This window comes from Balaenoptera physalus, assembly GCF_965194825.1.
Source record: "Balaenoptera physalus genome assembly, chromosome: 16".
Lineage (NCBI taxonomy): Eukaryota > Metazoa > Chordata > Mammalia > Artiodactyla > Balaenopteridae > Balaenoptera > Balaenoptera physalus.
This window is the reverse complement of record NC_138898.1, coordinates 7,815,066-7,829,500: the sequence shown is the minus strand read 5'-3', so window position 1 is coordinate 7,829,500 and position 14,435 is coordinate 7,815,066. Positions and strand designations below refer to the sequence as shown.

At 37.4% G+C, this 14,435-nt stretch overlaps 1 protein-coding gene and 1 long non-coding RNA gene across 3 annotated transcripts in view; one reads left to right on the top strand and one right to left on the bottom strand.

The window, feature by feature from the left end:
* LOC309644464 overlaps positions 1 to 14,435 on the bottom strand; it is a 621,011-nt gene that overhangs the window by 300,684 nt on the left and 305,892 nt on the right. The gene's annotated exons all lie outside the window — the stretch shown is intronic.
* The window catches only part of DOK5 (docking protein 5), a 150,175-nt gene that overhangs the window by 79,100 nt on the left and 56,640 nt on the right, over positions 1 to 14,435 (top strand). The window lies entirely within an intron of this gene.

Sequence of the window (14,435 nt, the reverse complement as noted above, 5' to 3'; positions counted from 1 at the left end):
GATCAACACATAGATGATGTGGCATATACACCCATATCTCTCCTGTAGGACATCTGTAGCATTTATGGGAATATAGTGCTTCTTTTGTTTCACTTTTAAAGCTATTATTATGGAAAAAATGCCAGCTTTATGTATGTGATTCTTTTTAGAAGTTTTTAAAGCAAGAAATTGTCGGTAGAATTTTAAAACTTGGTGCTTTCCTCGCTGACAAGGGAGCTAAAGGTGCTCTCATAAAAAATTGGAAAATAAATATATGAATAATGCACGTACAGAACCATTCATTTTTCGTGTCTTCTTCTGTGAAGCACCCCTCAAGCACCCACAGCTGTCAGAGACGGCTGTGAATTTGATTAACTGTAGTTGCAACGATATTAAGACTCCAGTGACTTTATTTTTCATTTATTTCTTTCCAGTTTTATTGAGAAATAATTGACATACATCACTGTCTAAGTTTGAGACAAAGGACTCCAGCGACTTTAAATATTATAGTTCCTGACCTTCTTGTGAAACACAAGTTTATTGTTTTCACTCAGCAAATCAAAGTTGCTCACACCAACCAGAAGGGGGGTTGAGAATTTCTGTGCATCCTTTTACTTTTTTGAGATGAATAACAACTGGGAAGAAATCTAAGTGGAGAGGCGATTGTCTGTTGTTTTTGAGACCAAGGCAGTTAGTGTGGTGGGAAGTATGCTGGCCCTGGGCTTGGTAAACCTACTTTCTCTTTTCCCTTTTTTTCTTTTCTTTCTCTCTCTTTTTTCCTGTTTCAGCTAACCTCACTTTATTTATTTATGTATTTAAGTAAAGTGGATATACACATATTATGTTAGTTTCAGGTGTACAGCATAGTGATTCAGTTTTTTTTTCAATTAATTTTTATTGGAGTATAGTTGATTTACAATGTTGTGTTAGTTTCTGCTGTACAGCAAAGTGATTCAGTTATACATGTACCATATATCCACTCTTTTTAGATTCTTTTCCCATGTAGGTCATTACAGAGTATTGAGTAGAGTTCCCTGTGCTGTACTGTAGGTCCTTATTAGTTATCTATTTTATATATAGTAGTGTGTATATGTCAGTCCCAGTCTCCCAATTTATCCCTCCCCCCCACTTTTCCCCTATAAAACTCTTAGATGAAAATATAGGCCGAACACTCTCTGACATAAAGCACAGCAATATCTTTTTTGATCCACCTCCTAGAGTAATGAAGATAAAAACAAAAATAAACAAATGGGACCTAATTAAACTTAAAAGCTTTTGCACAGCAAAGGAAACCATAAAAAAACCGAAAAGACAGTCCACAGCATGGGAGAAAATATTTGCAAACAAAGCAACTGACAAGGGATTAATCTCCAAAATATACAAACATCTCATGCAGCTCAATATCAAAAAAACAAACAACCCGATCAAAACATGGGCAGAAGATCTTAATAGACATTTCTCCAAAGAAGACATACAGATGGGCAAAAAGCACATGAAAAGATGCTCAACATCACTAATTATTAGAGAAATGCAAATCAAAACTACAATAAGGTATCACCTCAAACAGGTCAGAATGGCCACATCAAAAAATCTACAGATAATAAATGCTAGAGAGGGTGTGGAGAAAAGGGAACCCTCTTGCACTGTTGGTGGGAATGTAACTTGATACAGCCACTATGGAGAACAGTATGGAGGTTCCTTAAGAAACTAAAAATAGAGCTACCATATGAGATCCAGCAATCCCACTCCTGGGCATATATCCAGAGAAAACCATAATTCGAAAAGATATACGCACCCCAATATTCATTGCAGCACTATTTACAATAGCCAGGACATGGAAGTAATCTAAATGTCCATCGATGGAGGAATGGATAAAGAAGATGTGGCACATATATACAATGGAATATTACTCAGCCATAAGAAAGAAGGAAATAATGCCATTTACAGTGACATGGTTGGGCCTACAGACTGTCATACTGAGTGAAGTAAGTCAGACAAAGACAAATATGATATCACTTATATGTGGAATCTAAAAAGTGATTGACCATTTTTGCAGATTCTACTCCATTATAGGTTATTACAAGATAATGGGTATAATTCCCTGTGCTATATCCTTCTTGCTTATCTATTTTATATGCAGTAGTTTGTATCTGTTAATCCCGTACCCCTAATTTGTCCCTCCCCTCTCCCCTCTCTCCTCTCTCCTTTGGTCACCACAAGTTTGTTTTCTGTATCTGTGAGTCTGTTTCTATGTTGGATAAGAATTCATTTGTATTATTTTTTAGATTCCACATATAAGTGATATCATACCATATTTGTCTTTCTCTGACTTATTTCACTAAGCATAATATTCTCTAGGTTCATCCATGTTGCTGCATATGGCAGTATTTCATTCTTTTTTATGGCTGCGCAATATTCCTCTGTGTGTGTGTGTGTGTGTGTGTGTGTGTGTGTGTGTGTGTGTGTACACACGCACATCCCATCTTCTTAATCCAGTTGTCTGTTGATGGGCACTTGAGTTCCTTCCATGTCTTGGCTATTTTCTATAGCGCTGCTATGAGCAATGTAATCCCCTTGAGATTCATCCAAGTTGTTGTGTTGTGTGTTTCAATATTCTGTCCCTGTTTATTGTTAAGCAGTGTTCCATAGTATGGAGTACCACAGTTTATTTACATTCATCCACTGAAGAACTAGTTGTTTCTAATTTTTTATTATTATGGATAAAGTTTTTATCTTTCTTGGATAAACTCCCAAGAGTGCAACTACTGGATCATATTGTGGCTGCATGTTTATTTTTATAAGAAATTGCTAACCTGTCTTAACAGAGTGGCTGTGGATTTTGCATTCCTACCAGCAATGAATGACTGATCCAGTGTCTCTGCATCTTCACCAGCATTTGGTGGTATCACTATTTTTATTTTAGTCATTCTGATAGTGATATCTCATTGTGGTTTTAATTTGTATTCCCTAATGGCTAATGATGTTGAACATATTTTCATGCACTTAATTGCCATCTGTATATCTTTTTCTATGAAATATCTCTTCATATATTTTTACCAATTTTTAATAGATTTTTTTTTAACCATTGAGTTTTGGTGATTTTTTATATAGTCTAGATTCTACTCTTCTGTCAAGTATGTGGTGGCAAATATTTTCTTTTCCATAGCTTATCTTTTATCCTCTTCACAGGATCTTTTGCAGAACAAAAGTTTTAATTCTAATGAGGTCCAGTGTTTGAATTTTTACTTTTATGGATTATGCTTTTGCTGTCAAGTCTAAAACCTCTTTGCCTAGCCTTGGATCCTGAACATTTTCTTTTTCTAAAATTTTATAGTTTTAAGTTATATATTTAAGTTCATGATTCATTTTGAGTTTAATTTTTGTATAAGGTGAGAGATGTAGGCCGAGTTTCATTCTTTTTACCTAAGGTTGCCCAATTATTCCAATACCATTTGTTGTAAAAAAAAAAAAAATTATTTTTTCCCACTGAATTACTTTTGCACATTTATCAAAAATCATTTGGGCGTATTAGCAGAAGTCTATATCTGGGTTCTCTTTTCTTTTTCATTGAGCTATGCATCATATTCTCTTGATTACTGTAAATACATACTAATCTTTAATACTGGGTAGAATGATTGCTTCCACTTATCCTTTTTCTAAAGGTTGTTTTAGCTATTTTAGTGCCTTTCCATAAAATTTTAAATGAAGCTTGTCTGTGCTTACAGAAAACCCATGTTAGAAGTTTGAAAATAATTATATTAAGCCTATAGATCAAATTGTGGGAGAACTGACATCTTTTCTGTGTCAGGTCTTTCAGTTCATAAACATGGTCACTCCATTTATTTGAATTTTAAAAACTTCTTTCATCAGCATTTTGTAATGTTCAACCTCCATATCCTGTACATGTTTTGTTAAGTTTATACGTGATTATTTCATTTAATGTGGATTAAATTTAAAGCCCTTTTGAATTAAATACTTGTGTGTAAACCAGTCATTTTTGGCCTATAATCTGATAAAACAACCATCTAGTTTAAATTATTTTTTTTCCTACCCCACAATTATTAGACTAATCATTTGAAATGATTAGTTTTCCTTGCATTTTGGAAAGAACCTCAGGTTTTTGAGGGTTTATGAAAATGTAATCTGTTTAGTCTGTCACTGGTCTATTAGTTTGTTTGACTTAGTTATAGTCTCAAGAAACACACGTATGCACATAGGAAAATAAGAATAAGAAACAAACAAACTTAGCTACAAAGTTCGTTGAATGTAAATGCTTTTTCCTCCCCATTCTTATGTATTTCTTACATGAATTTCTTAAAAGCCTGTATCTCTAGGACTTGATCTATGTGATTTCACATTTGTGTTTATGTGGAGACACTTGACTATAATCCAAGAACATACAGAAGCTCTCTGTAAATGATGTCAAAAGGAAAAGGGTGGGTTTTCTCAAGTTGGTAAAAAAATTAGTCAAATGGTTTTTGGGTGTGGGAGAAACTACAGGATATTGTTGGTCAAGTAAGTTACTGCACAAGAAGTTGTGTTGACAAAGGATAGAGATCCACTTACCTCATTTTACACTTTTTTGCAGATTTCTTTTTCTTTATTTCTTGTCACTCATTGTTTAAAATTATAAATATCCTGCATATTCCTTGTAACAAATGTAAACAATTCTCAAGTGTATGAAGTAAAATGAAAGAAAATAATCCTACCTTGGGCCCTAGTCCCTGTCTTCAGGAAAAAAAAATACTAATAGACTGATGTGCACCCCTCAAACTCTTTTCACTCTCTACACAAATAGAAGCATATTCTCACACATATATAGATCACATTTTTAAAGCAAAAATAGAGTAATTCATTATATACTATGCATATTGTGTTTAAGGAGACCATAAATACAGATTTCCCCAGGATGTTTTGATGATCCTGTAGTCTTTATATAACTTTTAGTAACAACTTCTTTCACATTCAAAATATTCTGGTTTATGAGATAAAATAAATGGTCACATTAATTACACCCTTTCTGTCATGCTTTGAATATAATTCTAAGTCAATACTTAGTGGCTGCACCTCATTAGTTTAACAGCTTCAGACTACTCTTTAATATTGATACACCACAATCTGTTTAAAAATACCCAAATTGATGGGCAAAAAGGTTTCTAATTTTTTTCTAATATAAATTCTATTGTGGTGAAAAACTTGTGCATCTGTCTTTATATGCTCATGCTAATCTTTTTGGAAGGGAAAGTCTTGGATGTGAGAGGGTCAGCTAATATCCTGTACCTTTAACATTTTTGTAGCTACTGCCAAATTGTCTCCAGATAGATTATCCAGAATCCCACACCCACAGACAGCTTAGGAAAGTGCCCTTCACCCCAGACTCCATTCTCTCTGTAAATTTCAGATGCAGACTTTTCAGTGTAAGTACACTTTGGTGTGTGTGTGGCTTTTTATTTTTAAGGAAGACACAATGAACAGATTATTTCAGTGATTTCATGTGTACAAATAAAGCTCCACTCTCCAGGGAGGACAGTCCAAATTTGTACCTCAGACAGGCGCCAGTCCAATTTATTTTAAGTCACCAAGGGCATATAGATATTTTTGGAAAGAATGAAACCATCTCTATGGGGGCTGGGATATAACTGTCTAGACTGGTTCTTTCTTAAGAAATCTTTTATAAAATGTTTGCTTATCCTGAGGGGAGACTTGTGGATAGAAATGTTTTATGCTGACAACTTTTGATTAGAACTGGGGATGTCTCTCCTCATTTGTCTGTCCCTGCTTACTGGCACTGCATTAAAACCATTGGTACTTTTTTTTAGGAAAGACAATATGAAAAAGTTAAAGGTTTGGAACACATTATAAGAAGTCTTGCAAAATTTTAATGGAAATCTTTATTAGAGCTTTTCAGAGTGCTCTGAAAATTTCAACAGATAATAATAATGTAAAAACAATAATAATAATGTAATGGATTATTTTATTAATCCTGTACTTGAGAAAACATTATGGACCCAGAAATGGATTGCTTTTACCTGACTTTTATTTTCAAGGGCAACCTACGAAAGTTAAAGGGATTTATGCCTCTTCATTTTCCGTAGGATAATGGCTTTATTTATTTATTTATCTATTTATGTATTTTAGAATGAAATAATTTGAAGCTTCTGCAGAGCTTCACAATTTGCATATACAAAGTGAATTGCTCACTTAATTCATTCAGTCCCACAAGGGGAAAAATAATTAGGATACAGCCTACAAAAGCAAGGCGGAAAAATTGCCTTTTAGGTAGCGGTCTCCATTTCACTCTGTAAACATAAATAAATCATTATCTGTAAATTATCATCAGCAAAAGAAGGGGAAAAATTGGAAATCAAATCCTTGTTTTCCTAAATGGCTTTTGACTTTGCAGCACACCAGAAACATACTTAATATTTCCACACAATGCTGACGACTTGCATAATTCTGACAGGAATATACCAGTTCCTCAAGGGAATGTACTTTTAAAAATCCGATTGTATTAATCTTCCCTTGAAACACCAGAAAAAATTTCAACAGTTTCTCTCTCTAGTTACAAAATAATCCATTTAGAAAATTGAATTGTGTAATTTGTAATTGTTTTCCAAGTTGTTAATGCAAAACTATATCTGTAGCAAACTAAACTTTTAAAGTATGGCCACTTTGTTAATCGCTGGCTGTTAAACATTTATTTCAATGAATACTATCATTTATGATGAATAAGACATCTGGAATATGGCTTTAAACAGACAAATTGATTTGGCAGTCCTTCTTTTGGAGCTCCTAATTAGATGGCATACTTAAAGATTTATCAGAAATTTAGGAGAGTGTTGAATATTTCTTTTCTTTGAGGGAGTCATAGTACTTTGGATTTTTGATACTCAGAAAACTAGAAAACAAGAAATGCATGGTAATTAAGTAGTTCTTAAATCTCTCCCTGTTTTTCCATTCCTCCCGCTCTAACCTACGCTAAAGTCATAACTATTACCTGGTTGCTTCCTGGCCTCCGTAGACCTCATTTCTGCCCTCTGGTCATGATGTTCCCTTCCTTCCCCGTGGTTAGGTCCGCCATGTATGGCCAAGCCAGCTGTTCACCGCTCAGCTCCAGAGGGCGCCATTCTCATCAACTCCGTGTGCAGAGAACTCTCTAGTTGCGTGATGCATCAACCTTGTTCATTCTCTACTTTTACTGTAATGGGGTTTTCACCCACTGCGCTGTTAGTTAACGTTATGGCTGTGGGGCAGGCCTGTTCACTGTAGGATGTATAGCAGCATCTCTGGCCTCTACCCACTAGATGCCAGTAGCACCTCCCAGTTTTGGCAACCAAAAATATCTCTGGACTTTGTGAAATCTTTTCCCCTGGGAAGGAGGGAGGTGCAAGCTCTCCCCCAGACTGAGAACTACTGGCCTGTAGAATAATCTTTCTAATGCGTAGATGTTACCCTTCCGTTTATTTGCTTTAAACCTCTTAGTATATGCTCTGCAGACGTCATGAGTCACACTGCACTCCTGATGGCATCACACCGGGCCTTTTCGGATGTAGCCGCAGTCCAACTGCTGCCGCTTCACGCTTTGTCTGTTGCCCACTGCTGCCCTCCTCGCCGCCGCTCTTCCCCAGGTTTTTATGTACCAAACTGCAGTTTCGTGATTGTGCGTATGTAGGCTCTGTTTGGTCTGGAAGTTCATCTTTCCTTTCTTTGCCTCATAAACTCTCGTTCATCCTTCACCACCCACCTTAGGAATAACCCTGCCTAACTCAGGAATGATGGCCTCTCTGATTCTTTTCTGTATATTCATTTGGTGGCAGTTGGTGGTTTAGTAAAGAGTCGCTGGGTCATCTGTGTTTGAATCCCAGCTCTGCTGTTTGCCTGCTGGGTGAACAAATTCACCTTTGTAGACCTCGACACTCTTCTATGTACAATGGGAATAATATCACAGTGAGAAAGGATGTGAAAAGTTCAATAGCATAATCCATATGAAGGGCTTAGAACCCAAGATCGGGCACATAATTCAGCGTCTGCCTGCTGGGAGTCAAATCCTGCCTCTGTCACTGGTCAGGAATTGTCTAGCCCCTGGCAGGTTAACAACATCACCGCGCCTCAGTCTCCTTGTCTTTATGATGGGGATGGTGATTAGGAAGCGGGGCTTTCATTTAACGTGTGCTTATTGAGGGTCACTGGAGATCCAGCAGAGAACAAAGCAGGTGACCCCCTGCTTCGACTCCAACATAAAGGAAAAGTATAATATATAGGGTGTTGGCGTGACTGATACATGCTAAGGAGGAAATGAAAGCAGGGAAAAGGGATAGGCATGTGGAATGAGAGTGCTGCAATTTTATTTATTTTTTAAAATTAAAAAAAAAATTAATTTATTTTTGGTTGCATTGGTTCTTCGTTGCTGCGCGCGGGCTTTCTCTAGTTACAGTGAGCGGGGGCTGCTCTTTGTTGTGCTGTGCGGGCTTCTCATTCCAGTGGCTTCTCTTGTTGTGGAGCACGGGCTCTAGGCGCACAGGCTTTGGTAGTTGTGGCACGCGGGCTCAGTAGTTGTGGCTCGCGGGCTCTAGAGCACAGGCTCAGTAGTTGTGGCGCATGGGCTTAGTTGCTCCGCAGCATGGGGGATCTCCCCGGACCAGGGTTTGAACCCGTGTCCCCTGCATTGGCAGGAAGATTCTTAACCACTGTGCCACCAGGGAAGCCCCTACAATTTTAAATACAGTCATCAGGAGAAGGTGATGTGTGAGTCGCTGAAGAAGGCAGGAGTGAGGCTTCTTTCTCTAGAGGAAGAGTGTCTCCAGGCAAAGCAAGAGCAAGCCCAAGTGTTCTTGCTTGGCGGGACTGAAAAGACCGCAGAAATGAGAGGGATTTCAGTTGGGCTTTTAAGATAAGGAAAACATTAAATTGTGCACTGCCTTTGTTTCAGTAGAGTTGTGTCTCTTCAATATAATGACCTCTAGCATCACAATAGGCTGTGTGTGCAGAGAAGTATTTGGAGGAACATTCTGAAAGTCCCAAAGAACTGTCTACTAGATAAGTGGGAACTAGGTGGAGACTTCAGTGTGCAGCTTTTTATTTCCTCCAGCTATTGGAAAGAGATCCATTTCTCTTAGAGGAGCACAGAGTGTGTGGGAGGAATACACGTGGTTGGGCTCTATCTTGAGAAGAGTGAATCAAAGTTTGTTCAGACTGATTTTCAGGCAGTGCCATCCAATGTAATCACACGCTAGAGCCAAAAAAGCACACCACCAACAAGGTAGCCTTCTGTCATTTTCTGCATTGGCGCAGGAAAGGCGAGTTGGACCGCCTTCTCCATCTGCCTGGAGTCTCTGTTGAAGGAAGGATGCTTCAGTGCAAAGGGAAGATTGGAAGTCCCCCATAAGGTGGTCTGCAAATGCCACCAAAAGCTTTGAGAAACAAAGAATCGCCAACATCCCTTCTCAACAGGCTCTAGAAGTGTAACCTAAATGGACCACCATATTCACCTGTGCATGGTTTTCTTCAGATTCAAAGTAACTACAGTTAGAACTTGCAGTTGTGATAACAGCTAGCTGGTTGTCCTTCTGGAATGCCTGTAAAGAGACTGATGATGGGGTCAAGTCACAAATGGCTTGGTTCCCTTCTTGAGTAAACTACCCAGTTGTGTACACCAGCTCACCTATTGACAAATCTAAATTTAAAACTGTGGATGAGGATGTCCAAATGCATAAAGGGTGTATGGTGGGCACCTCTATCAACTAAACATGCAGTAAATTCTACGTAAACTTGCTCACCTGATTAAATGCAGTAGTCCACATTTTTGAAATAAATGAGTAATCATAGTGATTCTAGTAATATTCATGACCTGTGTTTCCAGATTACTTTAACAAAAAGCAGTATGCAGGTGGGAACAGTAAAACCATCCTTGGTCAATATTTATCTTGACTCTGGCACTCATAGATATATGGGCTTAGGTTGACAAACCAGTTGGATTAAAAAGAATAGTATTTTGATGCAGATGAGTCTTCAGTGGATGCTAAGACAACTCTCTGAAAGGTGGTTGGGTAACAGCTTATTCACATGATGCCAAAGTATCACCGAGCATGGATGAATCTCATAGACATGATATTGGGTGAAAGAATCCAAACACAGAAAAATACATATGATATGATTCCATTTATATAAAGTTTTCTAAAAGGCATAACTAACCAGTGGTGATGGAGGTAACAGTAGTGGTTTTATCTATGGTCAGTACTGACCCAGGAAGTGGTGATATTAACTGAAATGTTTTGTATGTCAATCAAAACATTGGTGGCTGCCCAGGTGTGTACATGTGTCAAGATTCACTGGACTGTGGTCTTGAGATTTCTGTCTTTTACTATATGTGCTTGATCCACAGGACCTGATATTTGGATTCCTTGCTTGCCCCAAGCAGAATTTCACTAGAGCAGTAGCTCAGGATACAGACCATGGTGCCAGGTGTACCCACATAAAAGCAAGTGGTTTTTGAAAAGCTGAGTTTCTTCAGCATTTTAAGGTCTCAGTAGGAAAGATGACTTTAGTTCAGAGTGTCTTCTTTTGAGTTGACAAGTACTTTATTTTTCCTTAGGAATTAAGATTTGCATTTCTTTTTTTTTCTCTCTCAAGATATGATTTACAACTTGCAGAAATAACTTTTAATATGTTTCCAAAACTGTTTGCAACTTTAGTTTTATTCATTTGCTCATTTATTCAGCCAGTCACTTTTCATGCATTTACTTTTAGTATTTTTTAAGGAGCACACCCTATGGAGTGTACTGCTAGAAATAACATACATCTAGAGAAGCCAGAAGTTCTAGCTTTGAGTGTGGCTCGACCCTTCCATTCTACCTGAGCAATCATAATTAAGTTACTTCTCTGATTCTCACTATTCATCCTTGTAATGGGTTTAATAATAGTACCGAGGATGTTATATCATCCTGAGAATTTAGTATTACATTGTAGCCATTCAGCATTCTGTGGTTGATTGAACCACATTGTGAAGTGGTTGATGGAAGGCTTCCTTCTTGAGAAGTGGATTTATAACTGAGGAGTAGGGTGGGATTCATTTTCCTCATGTAGTTAGACTAGTTCTACTTATATATAATGGTGACACTGTAAGATTTTCTTTGAAAAAAATTTTTAAAACCAAATGATTCAACTACTAAATTAAAACTGATAACCAATGTTCTAGTGGATTATTATGTATCTGAGTAGGAAATCTGGTCTCCTTTGTACTAGAAGCAATATTGTTATACAGTGGAATTTGAGAGAAAAACTCTATGAAAATTCTTGGCCAAAAGGACATCAAACAGAGGGTGTATTAGCCAACTTCTGCTATGGCAACAGTTCCAAAATCTTAGTAGCTTATAGCGGCTCATCTTTATCTTCTGCCCTTGTCGCCTGAGGGATCTGGGTTGGCTGTGGGTGTATTGAGCATAGCTGGATTAGTTTGACTCAGGTGCAGTCCATCTGTCCTGCATTCAGAGATCCAGGAAGAAGGAGGGGGATATTGTTATTGTAGTGGAGGGCTGACGCTCAAGGAGAGTGGAACTGACTTACACACACATTTAAAGCATCTTCTTGAGCACATCAGCTCACATTCTGTTGGCCAAGGCAAGTTGCGTGACCAAGTCCAAACTCATCAGTAAAGAGTCACGAGGGCCAGGAGGCGATGGATGATTTTGAACAAATAATTCAATCTAGACAGTGAAGGTTGCTGTGAGGTACAGAATTTGCCTTTGGTCTGATTGGAAATACTTCCAGATTCTAAAGAGAGAATCATTTTTGCCAAGTCTTATCTTTACTTAATCTTTCCATCCTCTGTGCTCATAAGCATATTTTGTGTATCAGGGAAGCTCCTATTTAGTGTTCATTATCTCTTACCAGCAGAATTTTCAAGGAGCCACTGTCTTCCATGCATTTTGAATCAGTCCAAGGATTGAATTGGGCCCAGAATGTATTAAATCAGATTAAGCCTAGAGCTAGCCTGGGCTTTTGAAAGTAAACACCCAATTTCTAGAGAAAATCAAGCATTTCAAAGGTCCTAATATTGACATTTTCAGTAAACCATATAGATGTCTATGGTCTTCTTTGGCAGATTTTAGCTCCATTTCAAGAGAAAAACCTCTGGAGTCAGGATGCTTAAATATATCCTGGAAAAAGAAAAGGAAAGTTAGAGATTGAGGGGGTCACAGAATAATCTGAAAGAGTAACCAGGCAAGTAGCAGCCCAGAAAATAAACAGAAGTTATTTTGATTGTCTAACTTGGTCAACTATTCCCTTAGCATGAAGATTATATAAAAGGGTAGGTCAAAATATTTAAACTGTATGTATATACCATGTTTAATCACACAATTTGACTTCCTTTTGTTTTCTGCTGACTATCAAAACCCTCTGTTAGTAATGAACGTTTGTAACTGGATCTCATGTTAGACCTCTCTTGGGAACTGTTCTTTTGATCTTTAAATCATAATTCGCAGACATATTTCAGATTTTGGTCATGAGGCTTGAAATGCTTTGTTGTCTCTCATGTAGGACATGCAATCGTGAAATGGACAAAAAAGGCAAAAAGAAAACAAATGGTCCTATTCAGATGGGTGACCTTTGGGATATCAAGTGAGCACCAAATCTTTACCAAGTTTCTATTGAAATTTATTGTCACGCCTCTGCGAAGCAAATGAGAATTGTTCTGGGTGACTCTGTGACCTTTAGGTCAATTGGTTGTCACCTGGACTGTTGACTCAGTAGAAAATGAAATGAAAGTCAGTTTCATAATAGTAGTATTAGATTAAGAGTAGTAGATTGATGGTGTTTCTCCTAATTTTTAGTCATTTGTCATTTATTCGTAACTGTTTGTGGTCACAGTATTACCTCTACTCTTATTTACTTAATATTTTGCTTGAAATCGTATCACTTCTTTGTTTAAATAAATTCACTGTAAAAGAACATTTTCGTACTACCATCAATAGAAACGGGTATCGTTTGCCATGAACAGGAATTAACAGTTAAAAAGAAGTACAAGGGAAAGAAAATAATATTTTTAAGGCTGAATAATAACCTGTTGTAGGTATATACCACGTTTTCTTTATTCATCTATCAATGGACATTTAGGTTGTTTCCATATCTTGGCTATTGTAGATAATACTTCAGTAAACACAGGAGTGTAAATATCCCTTTGAGGTCCTTTGAATTTCCTTTGAATATATACCCAAAAGTGGGATTGCTGGACCACACGGTAGTTTTATTTTTAATTTTTTGAGGAACCTCCATACTGTTTTCCATAGCAGCTGCATCATTTTGCATTCCCACTAACAACGCACAAAGCTTCCGTATCTTATCCCTAGTGAATAGAACAGTACTTGACACAGAGTAAATTTTACAAATAAATAAATGAATGGATGAGTAAATGAATAGTAAATAAACAATGAATTAAACATTTTGATGAATGAATGGATGCAAGGAAGATTCTTGAAGAGGGAATGTTGTTCTCCTGCGATTGTGCTTAAGTGGTTCCCTCCTTGATGCTGTTACACCTTGAATAAGTTTTTACATTTTATCTGTGAATCTCTACACAAAGACAGCATAATTCATGTAAAGTTTAGGGTGTGTCTATTCTCCTGCACTGTGGAAGAAAAATAAAATCTAGAAAACTATAAATATAATCTATAAAACACAGGAGGGCGTTTTCCTTAAAAGTTTTGAACTTGGCAGGAAAGAACTTCTGGGTGATCTGAGGCATAAGGAAAAGACAATAAATGCATACTGAAGTTGAACTGAAGTTATTACACACAAGTGGTCCCGAAAGCTCATCCTCTTTGAGACGGTGCTGAGGATTCCATAGAGTCATTTTTGATGGTCAGTTACACTGATGTCGCCCCCATTTAAGATACTGCTCATATTAAATGAGAATCTGAGACCTTATCAAAATCTCTCTTTACTTCAAAAGTAATTATTTAGGGGCCAATTATTTCTTTGGGAAAGGAATATTAAAAAAAAATATGTCCTGCCTCGTTTTTCTCATTTACAAAATGAAGTGATGGTGGAAATAAATGTCTCATAGAAGTTTTTGTGTGACTTATAAATATATCTGCAAATGTTAATTCTCATAATTGTCACTGTAGCATGTGTTTTGAGGAAGATTCTATTATGAATTCGAGCAGATTGCAATTCTTTTGGAAGTAAGGTGTGCACGTGAGCATACGTTTGTGTGTGTGTGTGTGTGTGTGTGTGTGTGTGTACACGTGCTCACTGAGATGTAGTTGTGAGTTGGGGACAGAAACTGTTGCTTCAGAACCTGATGGGCCTTCCACACATAAAACATAACCGTACCCGCTCCTTTGCTCCTTGAACGTTCACCCTGAGCGGGGCGTGGGGTTCCTTATTATCTAAACCAGTTTCCAAAATGGGTGATTGTGTCCAGACTCATGCAGCTCTCCCTGCACTTCCTGACCCTT